Below are 17,968 nucleotides of genomic sequence, written 5' to 3'. Positions count from 1 at the left end.
AATACTCAACAGTATTATATACAAATGCAAATACTTCTAAATAGTATTTATAATCCCTCAGAGATGCTCAGCTGGCATAGCTGGGAAGCAATTCTCTTTTGCCTGAAACCCCAGAGTCAATGCCAATTAGACAATAATAGGCTAGTACAGAGGGGGCAGTCTCTGGCCTCCCATTGGCCATGGTGGCTGGGCTGATGGGGCTTGGAGTCCCTGGACACCATGGCTAATATAAGACCATTCATCCTAAGTTATGTTGGCGAAACTTTTTCCATTGCTTTATCTCCAAGCTGGAAAACATTTCACTTGTTACCACCATGCCTTTGAACAATCTATGGTGTGAGCAATGGAGTACTGTGTATACTTCTGGTTGCTGCATCTAAATAGAGCAAGATAAATGATCAAGGGAATGGAGCATCTCCCCTATGAGGAAAGGTTGCAGCAAGTAAAAACGTAGGCAAGAGATGACATGAGAGAAATTTGTAAAAATATGCATGGCACGGTGAAAGTGGATGGATAACTTTTCTCCCTCTGTCATAACACTGGAACTTGTGGATATCCAATAACACTGAATGTTGGAAGATTCAGGATATATGAAGGAAAGCTCTTCTTTACTCAGTGCAAAGTTATACTGTGGAACTTATTCCCACAAGAGACAGTGATGGTCACCAACTTGGATGGTTTTAAAAAAGGATTGGACAAATTCATGGTGGAGAAGGCTATCAGTGGCTGCTACCCACAATGGCTGTGCACTGCCTCAACATTCAAGGTGGTAGTGATTCTGAATACCATTTGCTGGAATACCAAGTGATGGGAGAGTGCACTTGTGTTTGAGTCCTACTTGTGGCTTTCCCACAGACATCTGGATGGCCACTATTTTGCAATGCTCCCACAGAGATGAACTGCACATTGGCACAGTCCCCCTTGGCTCTCTTCTCCTTGGCCAGCTTTCCTGCATTACTGCAGAGACATCTGGACCTCCTTGAGCTCTTTTCAGACATGATGTTTGGAAAGCATGACCCTGCAAATACCAGCCAGAGGAGAGGGGTTCTTGGTGCTAAACTTTGCATTGTTCCAGGAACCAACCACCCCAAACTTGGATCTTGGCACCCAGGGAATCCTCCTTTTAAAAAATCTATATTTCCTTGTGACCAAGTGGGAGGGCCTCTACAAAAGACTCTGCTTCACTTTCTTCCTGGCTTTTCAAATTGTCAATTAAAACAAAAGTGCAGCCCTGAGTTTACACATGACAAAACTGCAAAGCAGCCAATCAGTCACTTGGGCAGTTTGCACAAGCCATTTTGTTTCATTTCTTTTATTCATAAAATGTATAAACTACCGTTCAACCTGCACCAATACCAGGGTAGGTACAATACTCTTTTTTAATCCAGTAAGAGAAAACAAAAACACTCCAGTTCTTAAAACACCTGCAAATGGTTTTCACTCTTGGTGAGTTTCCAGGTCTCATTGGATCATTACTTGTGCCAGAGGCAGCTTGTGTGACATTTCCCCAAAAGCCTGCAGACTCTGAATGTATCTCAGATCAATTATGCCCATCAAAGCTAATGACAGGTCTTACCTCTAGGCACAAAAATGACCTGTTGCCTGATCCTATGCATGTTTGCTCAGATGTCAGACTCACTATGTATATGTGGACAAGTATATGCAAGGTTGAAATTTTGCTTGTTTATATTTGCAATGGCCCATATAGAGAACTGGATTTTGTCTTTGGGCCTAGTCAGTCTGTATGCAAATTAGAGACAGGAATGGGGTTTTTTTATGCTACAGCCATGCCTAGATTGTTTCAGGTCCCTAGCTCTAGCTAAACACATCTCCCTCCCCCCAGTATAATATGTTGGGAAAAGCTTTATTTATTTATGCCTGCAGGTCAGGCTTCTCTTAAGAAGCCCAGGAAAGCAATGAAAATGAGAGTCTTGCAACTCTTACTCCAGCATACGGAGTCAGCGATGGGTGAGTCTGCAAATTTATCATTTCCTCCCCTTAAGATTCCACATCAGTTTGTGATTTTTTTAAAACAAGTCCTTGTGAAAGTTCACTGACATTTTAAAGTGAAATTATGCAATTTTGCCTAAAATACACATTTTTACAAATAAAATTTCCCTTCTATAAGGGCAAATTATGCCACAGAATGCCAAGTTTTGCATGCCAAGAACTCTGATAAGACAATTGAAGTCCAAGATTTGTCACCAGTATTGTTCTCTCAATTTTCTGCTAATAAATATTATCAATTTCTTTTCCTTTAGATAAACACAACTCAAGTTCTCTCCAGGTCTGATAGTTTTCTACATGGTCAGTAATCCTCTCATATGAAGAGATAATTGCTCCAATGTTCTTCCAGTCTTTTGAATCTGTTTCTTGTAGAGTTGATGCACCATTTTCTTTTCCTGAACAACGTGTAGCAATAAAACAAAACGAAACAACCACACATATTTTGAGGCTGAATATATCGACACTTCTTCACCATTTGCTGATCTGCCTTTGTAGTGCAGGAGATGCCAAACAATGCAAAGTAGATTCCCATGGCAGAGACCCATTCACCGAGCTGGGAAAGGTCATTGGAACAAAAATGAAATGTCTTTAATTATGACCCTAGTGGCCCCTTCCAACTCTACAATTCTATGATTTCCAGAAAGTGCAGATAGTGGCACTTGTCACTTCTCAACATGAATGCTATTCCACAGAACAGGAGCAGCCACACTGAAAGCCCTGCTCTGAGTTACTGTGGATGGACCTTTTATAAGCAAAGCATATCCTCTGCCACTGAGCTACAGAAACATAAAGAGATCACCAAGGATAGCACACAATATCAATCTCACACCAGTTACATTGAAGCTCCACCACTGCCAGGAAGTATTAGCTTTTCACAAGAAAGATGGGGATGATTTATTAGACCATAAAGGCAGCAAACAAGCTCTTCTCAACTGTAAATTATTTACCAATAAAGATATTAAGTTATTACAGGCCCTTAAATAATTTAATCAAGTGTCAGTAAATAATTAAAAAAAAACTGAGAGTGGAGCAGAAATGGTTACTGAGGCTGCCACAAGGAAGGAGTAGTTTGAGAAACCGCAGAGACTGGGGCCCATTCCTAAGGACATAAGAAGAGCCTGGTTTCTGGGTCAGGCCAAGGCCCATCTAGTCCAGCATTCAGTTCTCACAATGGCCAGCCAGATGCCCTCTTGGGAAGCCGGCAAGCAGGAGCTGAGCACACCAGCAACTCTTCTCACTTGCAGCCCCCAACAACTTGGAATGGGGTACTGTTAAAAGAACAAGCAAGCAGAGGTGCCAACTTGGGCCCCAGGCTGTGGGTGCCCAATGGTGCATGTGACATGACATGGTGACATCACATTGGACATGACATGACATCACGTTGCGTGCACATGCTGCTTGATATCCACCCACCACCACTGCTTTCCAGTGCCACTGCAGCGACTGGGCTGGGGCCTCCACCTCTGCTGTGGGGCCTCTGTTGTAGGAGAGTTGGAGGTAAGGCAGTGGGTGGTAGCAGTGGAGGCCGGGCATCCACAGTGAAAAATTTGTGGATGTCAAAGCACCCAGGGCCCCCTAGAGTTGCTGCCTGTGTGGGTGGGGGACCCCTGGTTCCTCTGATCATGCACAGTTGTTTGTCTGTTGGCTGCAGCTCGGTGGTAGAGCATCTGTTTTGCACACAGAAGGCCCATGGTTCAACACCTCTCATTTCTGGGTAGGGGTTGGAGTGGGAAAATCCTTGCCTGAAAACTTGGGGAGCAGCTGCCAGTCAGTGTAAACAGTACAGAGCTAGATGATGGTGCAGTGGTCTGACTTGGTAGAAGTCAGCTGGGCTTGTACAGTGTGTGTGATTTTAACCAGTGCCTGACAGACAGAAGTGCCTAGAAATGCTGTGATGATGGGGAAGCTGCACATTGTGATATTGTGCCAGCCTTGAAAACTTACCAATGAAAAGCATAGCTAGAAAGGGAAGAGTAACCTTTTATCTTCTTGTCCACAGTGTTGGCAGATTTAAAAAGTGGGCCCTGCAGCTGTGCTTTTAATGGCCATGTGGCATACAGCTTCAGCTGCCGACCTCTATCCACCCAGCTGTTCTTAAAGGGAAAGGAACAGCGTGGGGTGTGACTTCTGGTCAGTTGGCAACCGCACCTACAGAGGGCAGGCGCGCCCCTAGGAGACGCTGTCCTCTGCACATCAACAGGTGGCCCCTTTCTCTCCTGTCACTTCACCTGTTGCACCTTTATGCGGTACAATAGCGGGACCACAACGGTACAATGACTGCCTTCCTTAAGGAGGGGGCTTCTCTGGGGCCCTGAAGGCCGCTTTCTCGCCCTGTCTTTGCAGAGAGGCGGCACCGTTCGCAGGCTTCTTGGGGCAGGCGCTTTGGTGGCCCAGGCTCCTTTAAGAGCAGCAGCAGCAGCAGCACTAAGACGTCGGGGTCTTTCGTTTTCCTCTCCCCTCCCTCCCCGTCACCCACAGAGGCGTGCAGCAGCAGCGGATCCGATTAGCGGGGAGGCCAGGCGGCGGCGGCGGGATGGCGGACGGTAGGCGGTGCTGGCGGCTGGCGGAGTTGCGGTGGCTGCTCCTGCTACGCCGGCTCCTTCTCTTGGGAAGCGGCGCTGGGGTGTAACAGTAGCCTTGACCAACAGCCTAGCCTTGCAGCGGCCGGCGGAGGCGCTGCTCCTGCCGCCGCGAAGCCGCACCGCGCCTCTGGAGATGCCCCTGCAGCGGAGGCGCCCTCGACGCCGCCAGGGTTGATTGAGCGAGCGAGCGCGCGCCGGGACCGGCGGCGGCGGCGGCGGCGGCCACTAACTGGAAGGAGGCTGGCAGCCTGAGCCCGGGCGTCGCCGCACAGCAATGGCATGCAGACCCGCGCGAAGGGGAGCGGGGATCCGGACGAGGAGGAATAGCAGCAGCAGCAGCTCCGGGCGGCGCTCGCTCGCGGCCGGACACCGCGCCTGCCAGGTAGGCTGCCCCTAGCGAAGCGCGCGCCTCTCACAGTCTGCGTCTCCGAAAGGCTTGCCCCTTGCTATCCCTGCTGCTTTTAGTCTGCCTCTCCGGACGCGGCGAAGGGGGAGCGAGAGGGCAAATTTCTCTCGGGACAGCTCAGCCAGGATGTGGCTTATGTTTTATATCTCGTGGGCCCTTTTCACCCCAGAGGCAGTTACGCTTTGGGGGAGGCAGGGACCCGCTGTGAAGAGATATATTTTTTTTGGCCACGATCCCGTGCACGCTTTTTACTTGGCGAGGAAGCGTGCGCGGGATTTGCGCGCTGGATGAAAGGCAGCGATTCCCCTCCCTTCCCGTGCTGGGGATGCGCTAGGATAGAGGAGCCGACGGGACATCAGACTAGAAAACCCTCGTAGGATAGCGCTGCGAACTAGGTTGGGTTTTCGGTGGTAATGTGCCTTTGTAACGCTCTCCTCGCCTTGTGAAGTTACGCTTCATTGCCTCCGGAGGGTATCGCTCAGAGGCTGTCGTCCTTCCTGCCCCCTTTACAAACGAGTCTGTAGCTCTGCACATTCTCCTGGGTAGCATTCTTCCCTCCGGGAAAATTGGACAAGGTCACGTCACCTGTGGGTGCTGGGGTGGGCCATGGGGTGCGCGGCGCGAGGGGCGGCCACAGGAGCTGTTCCTTGCAGCGCATCGCCTGCTGACCCTGTGGGGTACGATCTACCCGGAGAAGCCCACCTGCGCTAGACCCGTCGCAGTGAACGGGGGCTGATGCGCAAGAGTGCGGGGGCGTGCGGAGGAGAGCGCTGGGGCTTCCGCAGGAGGGTTAAGCGCCCACCGTCTCTGCAGACCTGTGGCTCTTCTCCTGTTGTTGACATCCAAAGGAATCCCACCGCCCAGACCTACTAAAGAGTTACCGCGTCAGCTGATTCCTCGGAAAGTAAATCCTTTCCTCTCCAAGAAGCCTTGCCTAGGTTTCCCAGGCACCCCATTAAAAGAGAGGGAGCAGGGAGAGCGCTTGACAACCTCCTGGTGCCGCACCGTGGGACTAATGTAACCTAACTCACAGGGTTGTTGCTGGGATTAAATGGGGAGCGATGAGAACAGCATATACAGGAGTGGGGCAGTAGACCCGGGAGTGGGCTGGATTGTCAATGAAATCTTGTGTCTTTGCCTCGGCCGCCTGGCGGAGCTAAGATCGCTTTGTGGTTTTGTGTATTTGCAACTTTTTAAACGCTTAAGGCCCTACCTTTCTCCAGCAAGCGTGTACCTGAGTGCTGCCTGTGTTCGTGTGTATGTGTTCAAGGCAAAAGCACTGCAGGCCAAAACTGCTATTTAATTAAAGGCTTTTTCTTTTAAACCCACTTTTCGACCTCCTCCCGGGACCTGCAAACGAGCCTTGAGCGCAACAACAGTAAAAACATCTTTGACGCCGAAGCAATAACATAGAAAAATTCATCCCAGCAGCCCTCAGCGAGCCTCTGACCCTTGGCCAGGCTCGAGGGGCGTTTTCACAGAGACGGATGGCCTTTCGCCGATGTTGGCGGTGCTGAGACAGAGTGCAATGTTCGGAATGGCTTCCGTGGGGCAGGTGCCTAGGTGCCCAGCAGCATGCACACAAAAGAAGCTGCTTTATGGAGTCAGGCTGATCGGTTTGTTAATCCAGGACAGGCAACAGCTCTGCAAGGTTTTAGGCAGAGTGGGGCGGGGTTTTTCCCCAGCTGCCCAATATCCTCCCCCGGGCAATGCTGCCCGCGAGTGGCAGGGAGAGAGTTGCACCGAGGACTTCATGCATCCACAGAAGTTGCTCTGCTACAGAGCAACAATCTGTTCCGACCCCTGTTCTCTTCCCTCCCCCACAAAACCTGCCTTTTCTCTTGGAAGCGCCTTCCTTGTGCTGTGAGCACCTAAGAACAACAGCCTGGGAATCAGCCAGGGCACATTCTGCCCTGCTGCCATGCACCTATGGAGCGCAGCAGCATTCCTGGTGCTTCCTCGGATGTGCCAACTGCGGAGCTTAACCCAGAGGGCCGTGCGTAGTTTGGCACCAGTGAAGAACACCAAGAGCGCCTAGAAGTAGATTAGGACTAGCTGTTCTCCCGGGGAGGTATGCTCGCAGGTATGGAGCAGCAGCAGCAGCAGCAGCAGCAGCAGCAGCAGCAGCAGCAGAGGACCACGGAACAGCAACATCTCTGATTTTCCAATAGAACGTTGACCCTGTGTTGATCTCGGTTACTAAGCGATGCAAGCGACTGATTTTCTTTAATTGGGTTGGGAGTTAGAAGTGGTGTCGGAATGTGCGAGCCTCTGCTGGCACGTTACTACTTAAATCGGTACTGGAACGGATTCAGTTTCTGTGTGGCTGGTGCTTTTTCCCTTCTCTCGGAGGGGAGCTGAACGTTTAGAATAGCTGAACGTTTAGAATCCAGTTTAGTTGTTGCTGAGTGACCACAGGCGTAGAATGATTTTTCTAACTGCCGGGAGGGTCGCCACAATGGAACTCTTCCTCCCAGGCAGAAATGGAGAGAGCTTTTTGTCATTTGCCACCCTTTATCTCTCTCTCTCTCTGTATGTGTATGTCTCTTCAAGGGATAAGTGCCAACTGCAGAATTGTTTTCAGTGAAGGGCATATGTTGAGGGGTGGAATAAGCATGTTTTCTCAAATTGTACTGAAACAGGGTGGGTGCTTCAGGCAGGCAGTGGCTGACACACTGGTGATGTGGAAGAAATAATTATAACAGGGATGTGTAAAGGGTGTGAGTATACATGTGCTTGGCTTCTGATGGCTGCACACACTCCATGCATTTAAAGCAACCCCCCCAATCCTGAGAATTGTAGTTTAGCTCTCACAGCGCTGCAACTCCCAGCACCTTTAACAAACTGCACTTCCCAGGATTCTTTGTAAGGTGGAGAAATGTGCTTTAAATGTTTGGTGTGTACACAGAACAAGGCACACAATTTCTCATCTTTCAGTGGCAAAGCTTACTATCTGGGAGAGAGCATAAGAATCTGCCTTAGCATGCAGCTCTCAGACAACCCATTTGTTGAACATTCATCCCAATACATTCGCGGGGAGATTAGAATATTTAATGAGCTTTCCTTCTGATTTGTTTGTGGGATACATCAGATGACATTGTGTCAAAGCAAATGTTAACCCACACTTTCTAGTGCAGTTCCCCATCACTTTCCTTACTGCAAAAAGTTGAGTCTTCTGGGGAAGCGGGTTTGCTGTGCAAGACCTTCTAAGCATTGCACAACATGAAACTTGCAGCATGTGATTGAATCCACCAGAAAATAGAGACAGTTTGCTTGTGCACTGAGTCAGACCACTTGCCCATCTTCAGGCACTCATGTGGGGGACCTTCCAAGCATCATAGTTCCTTACGATGAGCTTTGAATTCAAATTGCACTCTAGCCAAGAGCTCATTGGGTGCCCTTAAGCGCTTCTTCCAGCCTCAGTCTCCAGTATAGGGAAAATTATTCTGTTCTGTGTGACAGCAATGGAGGTTGGTCTATTAGGGCAAAGGGGGACTGCCCTCAGCCAGTCTCCACCTGCTCGCCTTCTTTCTTAGAACTAGTCCAGTGGGTGTCTCTGGCTGCCATTTGTTCTAGCGCCACCTACTGTTGGACTCCGTACCCTGCTGTCCTACCAGTGCAACTGATGCTTCTGTTTTATAAACTGGGTTGGAGGGATTATTCAGATAATGTTGACAAAGGGCTCTGAATGCTGGAGGAAGAGCACTGGGAATATCCCTTATATCAGGGATAGGAAACCTGTGGTCCTCTAGATGTTGGTCTCCAACCTGCCTTAGCCTTAGCTAGTGAAAGGGTGATGGGAGTTGTAGTGCAACAACTGGAGGACTGCGGGGTCCCCAAACCCTGCTATAATAATAATAATAATTTATGAGTTTCCCCAGCCACTCTGGGCGGCTATATATAATCATTGCCCATCAGGAACTTCATCAACAAGCAGAAAGGATCCACTGCTTTTGCAACCCCTCTCCTTTCTTCCAAGAAGAGTTTCTTCCAGCTCTCTTGTTTGGACACAGCTCTGGGACATGGTAAATGAAAGTATACCGTCTCTGAATGTGAAAGCTCTGTTTAGTTATCATGGCTAATTGATATGCCTATCTAAAGAAATCAGCCTAAGCTTCTACCCATCACTATACTTTGTTTCAGTGAGTTCCACAAGTTAAGGACATGCACTGAGAATGAGTGTTTCCACACTCACTGTTCTCAACCTACTGCCAATCAGCTTGATGTCCTGCTTTCCCCAATTGATGTGTCTCTATTAGGACTACGGAAGAAATCTGATTCAGCCTGCATTTGAAGCTGAATCTTACGAAATGATCACTTAACCAATACATAGCCATCCTTTGAAATCCACAGTTATCTAAATTCTGGAAACAGTTCTCTGTCTAAACGTTTACAAAAATGCATAGATTAGGGAAAGTGTGCATAAAATGCTGATATTGGTGAATTCATTATACTGGGGGAGATGGCTGGCAAAAATGTCTATATTAGTCAAACTGCATACAAAAATGGGTTTTATTAGGAGAAATTCACACTCCAATTCATTAGTTTTTTAAAATGCAGATTGCTGCAGAAATGTGTGGAACTGAATTTAAGATTGGAAAAATGAGAAACTGAGAGAACTAAAACCAACAGATTATTCTGTCCCGAGACAGAACTGTGAGAAGCTGTGTTGTGAGAAGCTGGAGCTGTAACATCCCTCTCTCACGTAACCCTGGGGCTGAAGGTGTGTGTTGTTGTCCAAAATGCCTGGAGGGCACCAGCTTAACGAAGCCTGGCTTGTTCTAAGACAAGGAAAAAGGAAAGGAAGAAAATGAGGATGGAGAGAGGGAGGGGCAAGGTCCCTTGCAAATGATGAGGCAAAGGGAATGTTGCTCTAATGAACCTCAACACCTGAATGTGTGTTTTCATGGCCCACACTATTCCTGTGAATGTACGTAATTAGTTGCAACAGTTTTTAATACTGAGTTTTAAATTGCTGCAGCCCACCTAGGGACCTGCTGGTGGAGGATGTTGGGTTACAGAAGGCTGACCTAGGCTTTGTATGCACTCCTGCAGCCACTGCATTCCCACCACTGGTTTGCACACACACCACTAGCCACAACCCATATTTATCCTGCAGCTTCTTGAGAAATACTGTGTTTTGATGTGGTTTCCTCCCAAACCATGTTCGATCTGAATTGAAAACATAAGCCATGTAGAATCATAAAGTTGGAAGGAAAAACAAGGGTCATCTAGTCCAAGCCCTGCAATGAAGGAATCTTTTGCCCAACCCATGACCCTGAGACTAAGCATCTCATGCTCTCTACAGACTAAGCTATTTCCAAAGGCATCTATGCCCCCTCTCAGCCTACAGAGGGTGACTTGGAAACACAGTGTGTGTGTTGGGTGGAGAGGGGGAGGGAGGGAGGAAGAGCAATGACCGCACTGCATTTTAAGATGGCAAGGTGTTCACAGCTTCAGTCCTTCATTCACATGGGGTTTCTCTAGCAATGGGAAAGTGAATGCAGGCAGCAATCAAAGTTTGGTATGTAGGAGAGGCAAGAGAGGTCCTGGGTTCTTGAAGCACGATCTGGGGAATAAAGAGCCCTGACTGCCTATCTGGCAGTGGTTACAACAGCAGATTGTAACCTCATATTCTCCTGTTGAATGCCTCACGGGTGATCTGCAGCCGGTAAGATGATACAGATATATCGTTTATGGGTATCTTTATATCTTCTTATACAAAAAGCCCATCCTTGTGAGCAATGGGAATCTGCTCACATTTGTCCCCCGGAGCTGGTGCACACAACATAGGAAATGAAATTGCTCACGAATTAACTTCCAGCAAAATTTTCCATGTGTGTCTGTCTTGGGGATGAGGCAAGTATCAGAGGAAGGCAGCTAAATGCTTTCTATGAATCCGGAGCCTGTAGCCATCTTTTGGGACGTGTGTCTGCGTTGGTGTTAAAAGGGGCAGCTGGAATAGGCTTAGCAGAGACTGTAAATAAACAAATAAACAAAACACATGTTCACAGCACAGGTGACAACAGCAAGCCCTTTTCTGGAGAAATACTTGACTTTGTTTACACTGGAGCAGGAGCCCTTTCCTTGTTTTGCTTACCAGTGGAAGGTAATTGAGGGAATGTTCTCTTGTTACTCACAAGAATGGAGGCTGACTTGAAAGGTGAATTTAAAGGACAGCACTGGTGAAACACATGTAGTTGCAAATGGGAAGAAAGTAGTCACTGAAATTGCTTTCCTACAGGGCCAGAGCCTGATAATGATTCATCATTAAGGCAATCGGAGTCAAAATGGAGTGGCCAAGATTTAATCAGCTGGAAAAAAAATAGAGAGAGAGAAAAGCCTATTCAGAGCAGATTGAGACTGTGCATGCGTGAGCTTGGACTGATGCAGTGAAGGGGCAAAATTGGCAGTGTAGGGTGTTCAGTTAACCTCCCTGATATAATGGCAGCTGCTACTGTCTGTTTTCCTAAGATGGCAAGTGGCTTATTTGGCTGTTAATGAAGGGCTCACAAATCCCTGCCCCAGCATTTTGGCCATTGGCATGCCTGGAAGGCTGTGGCTTATACACTGCAGAGTTTGGATGGCACATGCACACAAGTGCCCAGCAGTGCTTTTTGTGGTGGTGTCATTCTGATGGAATGAGCTGCACCACCACGGTTGCTTTGGCTCAATGTGGCATGGCTTGGAAAGGTGCATTCCATTTGGGAGCCTGTGCTATGACTCCTGTTTATGCAAGAATAGCTGAGGAATTCCTTTTGTTGCATGCCTGAGAGAAGAGCCGTAGCTTGACAGGCGTTGCCTTGCATGCAGAAGGTCCCTGTTTTGGCTCACAGCATTTCTAAGGATAACTGGGAGCAGGGCTTGGAACGACCCATGCATGACAGGACAGCTGACTTCCCCAAGGGTCTTCCTACTGGACTGAATTACCTGTTGGAGCTCTTTGGTATGCAGAGTAAGCAGTGTCTGGCTTGTGAATTTTGATTACATTAGAGAATAAACTTGTTGAAATCACAGAAAAACAGGTGCTTGTAGAGTAAGAAAATAATACAGGAGTTTATTGCAGAAAATATATCTTAGATATAAAAGGTTTTTGGTACTAAGCTAACTAACTAATCTAGAGAAGACATACACAGACATGCCTGCTTCTATGTTCTCAGAGGATAGATTTAAGATGATCTCTCATTTTGAAGCACAGGAGAGAAATGTGAGGAGGAGGAAGTTGTAGACAGGATGCAACCCAAGACATATCTGTCTAAACATCAAAGAGATAGGGAGGCAAGCTAAGGGGTCAAAGATACAGGGATAGTCTGGGAATCTGGAGGTTGCTTACTCTTTCCTGCATTAAACCCTCATCTGCAAGCTGAGTTGTACAAAAACTTCAAATACAATCTAGAAAAAGGGATAAAGAAGACAACAGAAGAAGGGAAAGAAATTGGAGCACCAGGGGCAAGAATTCAAGGTGGAATAATTTTTCCATTCAAGGAAATGCAAGAAATGTGGGCCCTGTCATTTCCACGACAGCCGAGAAATTGGAGACTGATTCTAAGCATGCTTACTTGGGAGTAAGTCCCAAGTGGGTGTGCAGAGGATTGCAGTTGGCACCGAGCAGGAGTCCAGCCTTAACACAAAAATCACACTCCTTTTCTTTGTGTGGGATATGTGAGCTGTTGACCAAATCAGTTACACTGAGTGCCTTTTCCATTGCCCCTTAACAGCCACTCAATCAGCTTCATCTGGGATCGATGACTGCCTAAGAAGCCTATAGAGTGTACCTCGGGTTAAGAACTTAATTTGTTCTGGAGGTCTGTTCTTAACCTGAAGCACCACTTTAGCTAATGGGGCCTCCTGCTGCTGCTGCCACGCCACTGCCACACGGAGTGTGGTGGAGTCTCCTTCTTTGGAGGTCTTTAAGCAGAGGCTTGACAACCATATGTCAGGAGTGCTCTGATGGTGTTTCCTGCTTGGCAGGGGGTTGGACTCGATGGCCCTTGTGGTCTCTTCCAACTCTATGATTCTATGATTCTATGATTTCTGTTCTCATCCTGAGGCAAAGTTCTTAACCCAAGGTACTATTTCTGGGTTAGCGGAGTCTGTAACCTGAAGCCTCTGTAACCTGAAGTGTCTGTAACCTGAAGCGTCTGTAACCTGAGGTACCACTGTAATTACATGGGTCTAACTGCTTTGGACTTTCTGAAATACTGGCAGTGAATGGGCTTCTTCTTCCCTGCCCTGCTTGCAAAGTCTAATTGGGGATTTGCATTGAGATTCTGGAGTTCGGGGGGGGGGCAATGCAGGGACCCCTTTGCTGAGATGCAGCAGGCAGGTGTTGTGTGTCACATGTTCCACACTGTTGCCAGCCTACCACTAGCTGAATGCACAATGCATCCTATGCCACCTATGAAATTGGTACCTTGGGTACCAAGTAGTACCTTGGGTTAACAACTTAATTTGTTCTGGCGGTCCATTCTTAACCTGAAACTGTTCTTAACCTGAAGCACCACTTTAGCTAATGGGGCCTCCCGCCGCTGCTGCACCGCTGCTGCACGATTTCTGTTCTTAACCTGAAGCACTATTTCTGGGTTAGCAGAGTCTGTAACCTGAAGCATCTGTAACCCGAGGTACCACTGTAAATGTTAACTATAATTGAAGCTGACATGCCTGGCAGCTGATCACTTACTTAAACCTTGGTTTAGCACAACATGGAATAGTTAAAGCACCAGCAGGAGCAGGTGAGCCTTGATTGTGGTTTCGATCTTTTGTTGCTCTTCACTTTGGGCTCTGTAGATTTTGGGTGGTGGGGGTACTTAGCCATAGTCAGGGAAGAGGTTTGTGTTTGCACTCATGGACAGGGTGGCCCTTCTGGGTTCCATCCAGTGGAGACTGTTAACTGGAGCCATACCCCTTGCTTCATGCTGCAGCACTAAGAATGGTTCCCTCTCTGGCTGTATCTTTCTTCGGCCTGACTTTGGAAGGAGGAAGGGCTGCCTTGCTTCGCTTTGCAGTGTCTTGGCAGGGTGCGCCTGCAATCTTTCTGTCATGCACTTTAGCTTCCTCCATCCCAAAGCAGGTGCAGGGCTAGCAAAGCACAGCCTGCCTGCAGGTAGAACATGGCTGAGTTGCAGCGGCCAAGGAGGCAGCATCACCCTGCAGTGCTCATGAAGGCAGGTTGTGCAACATTGGATGGCTTGGTATGGTTTTGCTTTTGCTTCTGGAGGGGATGTGGGGCCCAGATTCCACCCCCACCCCCCAGCTGTGTGTGTGTGGCAACTTTCCCAAGGGGCTGGATCAAGAGGGCTGTTTTCTTTTCTGTCTCCTCACCTGTTAAACAGTTCCTCCAGGAGAAATCTTCCCTCTGCCCTGGTCTCTCTCCCTTCTGCACCCTGACAGCAGTGGTGGAGCTCCATGCTACTGCACGGGGGGGGGGGTTAGAGAGCAGGCGGGGGCGGACTGGCGTGTGTCCCAGGGGGTGGCGCGCCGCCTGCAGGGGCGTGACATGCATTCTGGGGGCATGGCGCACTGCCTGTGGGGGTGTGGCACCCAGTGCGGGGGGGCAGCTGCGATGGCACCCCACCGGGATCGTGGTGCTGGGGACAGTGCGCTCCCCCCGCCCCCCTCTTCCTCTGCCAGTGCCTGACAGAGCACGCTGCAGAGAACACTGCCTTCAGGAAGAGCACCATTGCAGATCTGCTGGAAGAAGGAACATAGAAGCTGCCTCATTACTGAGTCAGACTCTCAGTCCATTAGTTCAGTATTGTCCACACTGACTGGCAGCTGCCTTCCAGGGTTTCAAACAGGGGTATTCCCTAGCCCTACCTGTGGGTGCCAGGATTGAACCTGGGGATCTCCTGCTTGCAAAGCTGGCGCTCTCCTACCGAGCTGTAGTCCATTTCCATTAAAGAAAGGAAAGCAGGATTCTAGTCCTCTTGATTTGAAAGAACAATTTGGTTTTAAATAGGAACATTGGAGGCTGCCTTATACTGAGACAGTAGCAATATTGCTATAGGACAGGCATATGCAAACTCGGCCCTCCGGCTGTTTTGGGACTACAACTCCCATGATCCCTAGCTAACAGGACCAGTGGTCAGGGATGATGGGAGTTGTAGTCCCAAAACATCCGGAGGGCTGAGTTTGCCTATGTCTGCTATAGGAGAAGAATCAGTTCAGTGGGTGGAGGATGAGACTGAGCTTTTATAAAGCTAAACGTGGAGTGGAGAGAGAGGTTTCCCTCCCTCTATAGCAATACTAAAACTCTGAGTTGCCCAATGGAATCAATCAGTAATAGATCAGGACAGACAAAAAGAAAGTAATTATACCTTGCATAGAGAATGCATCGGGGGAAGGGAGCAGAGCACATGCTTTGCATGCAAAAGAGTCAATCCCTGGCACCTGCAGGCAGGACTGAAAAAGACTCTGGTGTGGCACACCGGAGAGGTGAGGCTACAGTGTCAACAGATGGACCGATGCTTTAGTTTGTTCTGCAGTGCTTCCCCAATGTTACCACATATGGCTATCCTGCCAGCACTTTAGAGAGTCTGCTTGCATAGCAGATCCTCTTAATCCCCACTCACAGGCTCCTGCAACTTGAGTTGTCCCAATACATTTTCCTGTAGGAGGTCCCACCCTCCTTGGAGATACAGAGAACCGAACCTGGGTCCTTCTATATGCCACCGAGGTATCACCCTTCTCCAAGGTTTGGCCAAAAGACAAAGCCCCTAGTGTTGTTGCACCCTGATTTTCAGGGTAGCACATTTTGCCTCTGCAGCCTGCTGGTAGTCACAGGAACCCTGACAGCAGTGGCTGCCTGTGAGCTCTGCCTCATCCGTGTGCCCCTGGGCATGGAATGAGTAGGCATACAGCATCACACTATTTTTTGGATCCTAACCAGCATGTTCTGGGGTTTCGGAAATATACTTCTTGCTCTGATCACCTACCTAGCATGAGGCTGGCACTTGTGTGAAGGGCATTCTCTATACGCAGTGGATGAAACTGGCACTGCATGGTTGCTGGTGCATTTATGCATTCACAAGCACCAGCGAAAGACCTGGATATTTGTCAAGGCTTTGTGTAGATTTGAGTGAGAGTGTTCATGTTTACTTTAGCTGACTGGTTGCGATCATCTGCCTTCTGACTTGGACTCAGATGGTGCATCTGGATTTGCTTAAATTAACGAAGAGTGGGTAAGGAATGTTCTAAGCAAAATAAAAATAGAAATGTCACACACCCTACTCCAGGGGCAGAAGTTTGCTGGAGAGGCAGTTGAATGTCAGTGATAGGAATGCATTCTCCACTGACCATTCTATTAGAGGGAGGGAGGCTGGTCTGTGTGGTGTGCCTAATCCTCTGGTCCTTCTTTGCTCAGCACTTACACAATGCCTGGACAAATAAATAAATGCAAAATTCATTGTGTAAGCAGAGCAAAGCAATTGCATGCACATCAGTTCCTGCTGGAGTGCCCAGCCATGCCCTGGTTGCAGGGGATTTCCCCAAATGTGCTGTCTGTGATGGGGGGAGATGGCAACTAGGTGAGAGAGCCAGTCTAGGCCAGCAACATCCAAGAACATGGGGAAGGTCAGTAGCTCAGTGGTAGAGGATGTACTTTGCATGCAAAAGATCCCAGGGTTGATTCCCATCTCTAAGAACCACTGCCAGACAGTGTGAACAGTGCTAAGTTAGTATGGTTTGACTTGGAATAATAATAATAATAATAATAATAATAATAATAATAATTTATTTATTTATACCCCGCCCATCTGGCTGGGTTTCCCCAGCCACTCTGGGCGGCTTCCAACAGAATATTAAAATACAATAACTTATTAAACATTAAAAGCTTCCCTAAACAGGGCTGCCTTCAGATGTCTTCTAAAAGTCTGGTAGTTGTTTTTCTCTTTGACATCTGGTGGGAAGGCACTCCACAGGGCGGGTGCCACTACCAAGAAGGCCCTCTGTCTGGTTCCCTGTAACTTGGCTTCTTGCAGTGAGGGAACCGCCAGAAGGCCCTCGGTGCTGGACCTCAGTGTCTGGGCAGAACGATGGGGGTGGAGACGCTCCTTCATGTATACTGGACAGAGGCTGTTTAGGGCTTTAAAGGTCAGCACCAACACTTTGAATTGTGCTCGGAAATGTACTGGAAGCCAGTGTAGGTCTTTCAGGACTACTGTTATATGGTCTCGGCGGCTGCGCACAGTCACCAATCTAGCTGCTGCATTCTGGATTAGTTGTAGTTTCTGGGTCACTCTCAAAGGTAGCCCCACATAGAGCGCATTGCAGTTGTCCAAACGAGAGATAACTAGAGCATGCACCACTCTGGTGAGACAGTCTGTAGGCAGGTAGGGTCTCAGCCTGCGTACCAGGTGGAGCTGGTAGAAAGCTGCCCTGGACACAGAATTGACCTGCGCCTCCATGGACAGCTGTGAGTCCAGAATGACGCACAGGCTGCAACACCTGGTCCTTCAGGGACACCATTACCCCATTCCGGACCAGGGAGTCCTCCACACCCACCTGCTTCCTGTCCCCCCAAAACAGTACTTCTGTCTTGTCAGGATTCAACCTTAATCTGTTAGCTGCCGTCCATCCTCCAACCGCCTCCAGACACTCACACAGGACCTTCACCGTCTTCACTGGTTCTGATTTGAAAGAGAGGTAGAGCTGGGTATCATCTGCATACTGATGAACACTCAGCCCAAACCCCCTGATGATCTCCCAGGGGCTGCATGTAGATGTTGAAAAGCATGGGGGACAGAACCCTGAGGCACTCCACAGGTGAGAGCCCAGGGGTCTGAACATTCATCCCCTACCACCACTTTCTGAACACGGCCCAGGAGGAAGGAGTGGAACCACTGTATAACAGTGCCCCCAGCTCCCAGCCCCTCTAGAGGGTCCAGAAGGATGTTCTGGTTGATGGTGTCAAAAGCCGCTGAGAGATCCAGCAGAACTAGGAAACAGCTCTCACTTTTGTCCCTAGCCTGCTGGA

General features: G+C 48.6%; 1 protein-coding gene across 12 annotated transcripts in view; it reads left to right on the top strand.

Annotated features, from left to right (window-relative positions):
* The first annotated feature begins 4,051 nt into the window (after positions 1 to 4,051).
* Positions 4,052 to 17,968, top strand: part of LOC310754025 (5-hydroxytryptamine receptor 2A-like) — a 249,338-nt gene continuing 235,421 nt past the window's right edge. For all 12 annotated transcript variants that reach the window (XM_083595443.1, XM_083595441.1, XM_083595442.1 and 9 more), the window contains exon 1: positions 4,052 to 4,971. The gene's annotated coding sequence lies outside the window, so the exon portion shown is untranslated. The remainder of the gene's footprint in view (positions 4,972 to 17,968) is intronic.

This window comes from Podarcis filfolensis, assembly GCF_964270895.1.
Source record: "Podarcis filfolensis genome assembly, chromosome: Z".
NCBI classification, from domain to species: Eukaryota; Metazoa; Chordata; class Lepidosauria; order Squamata; family Lacertidae; genus Podarcis; species Podarcis filfolensis.
This window is presented reverse-complemented; position numbering and strand designations above follow the sequence as displayed.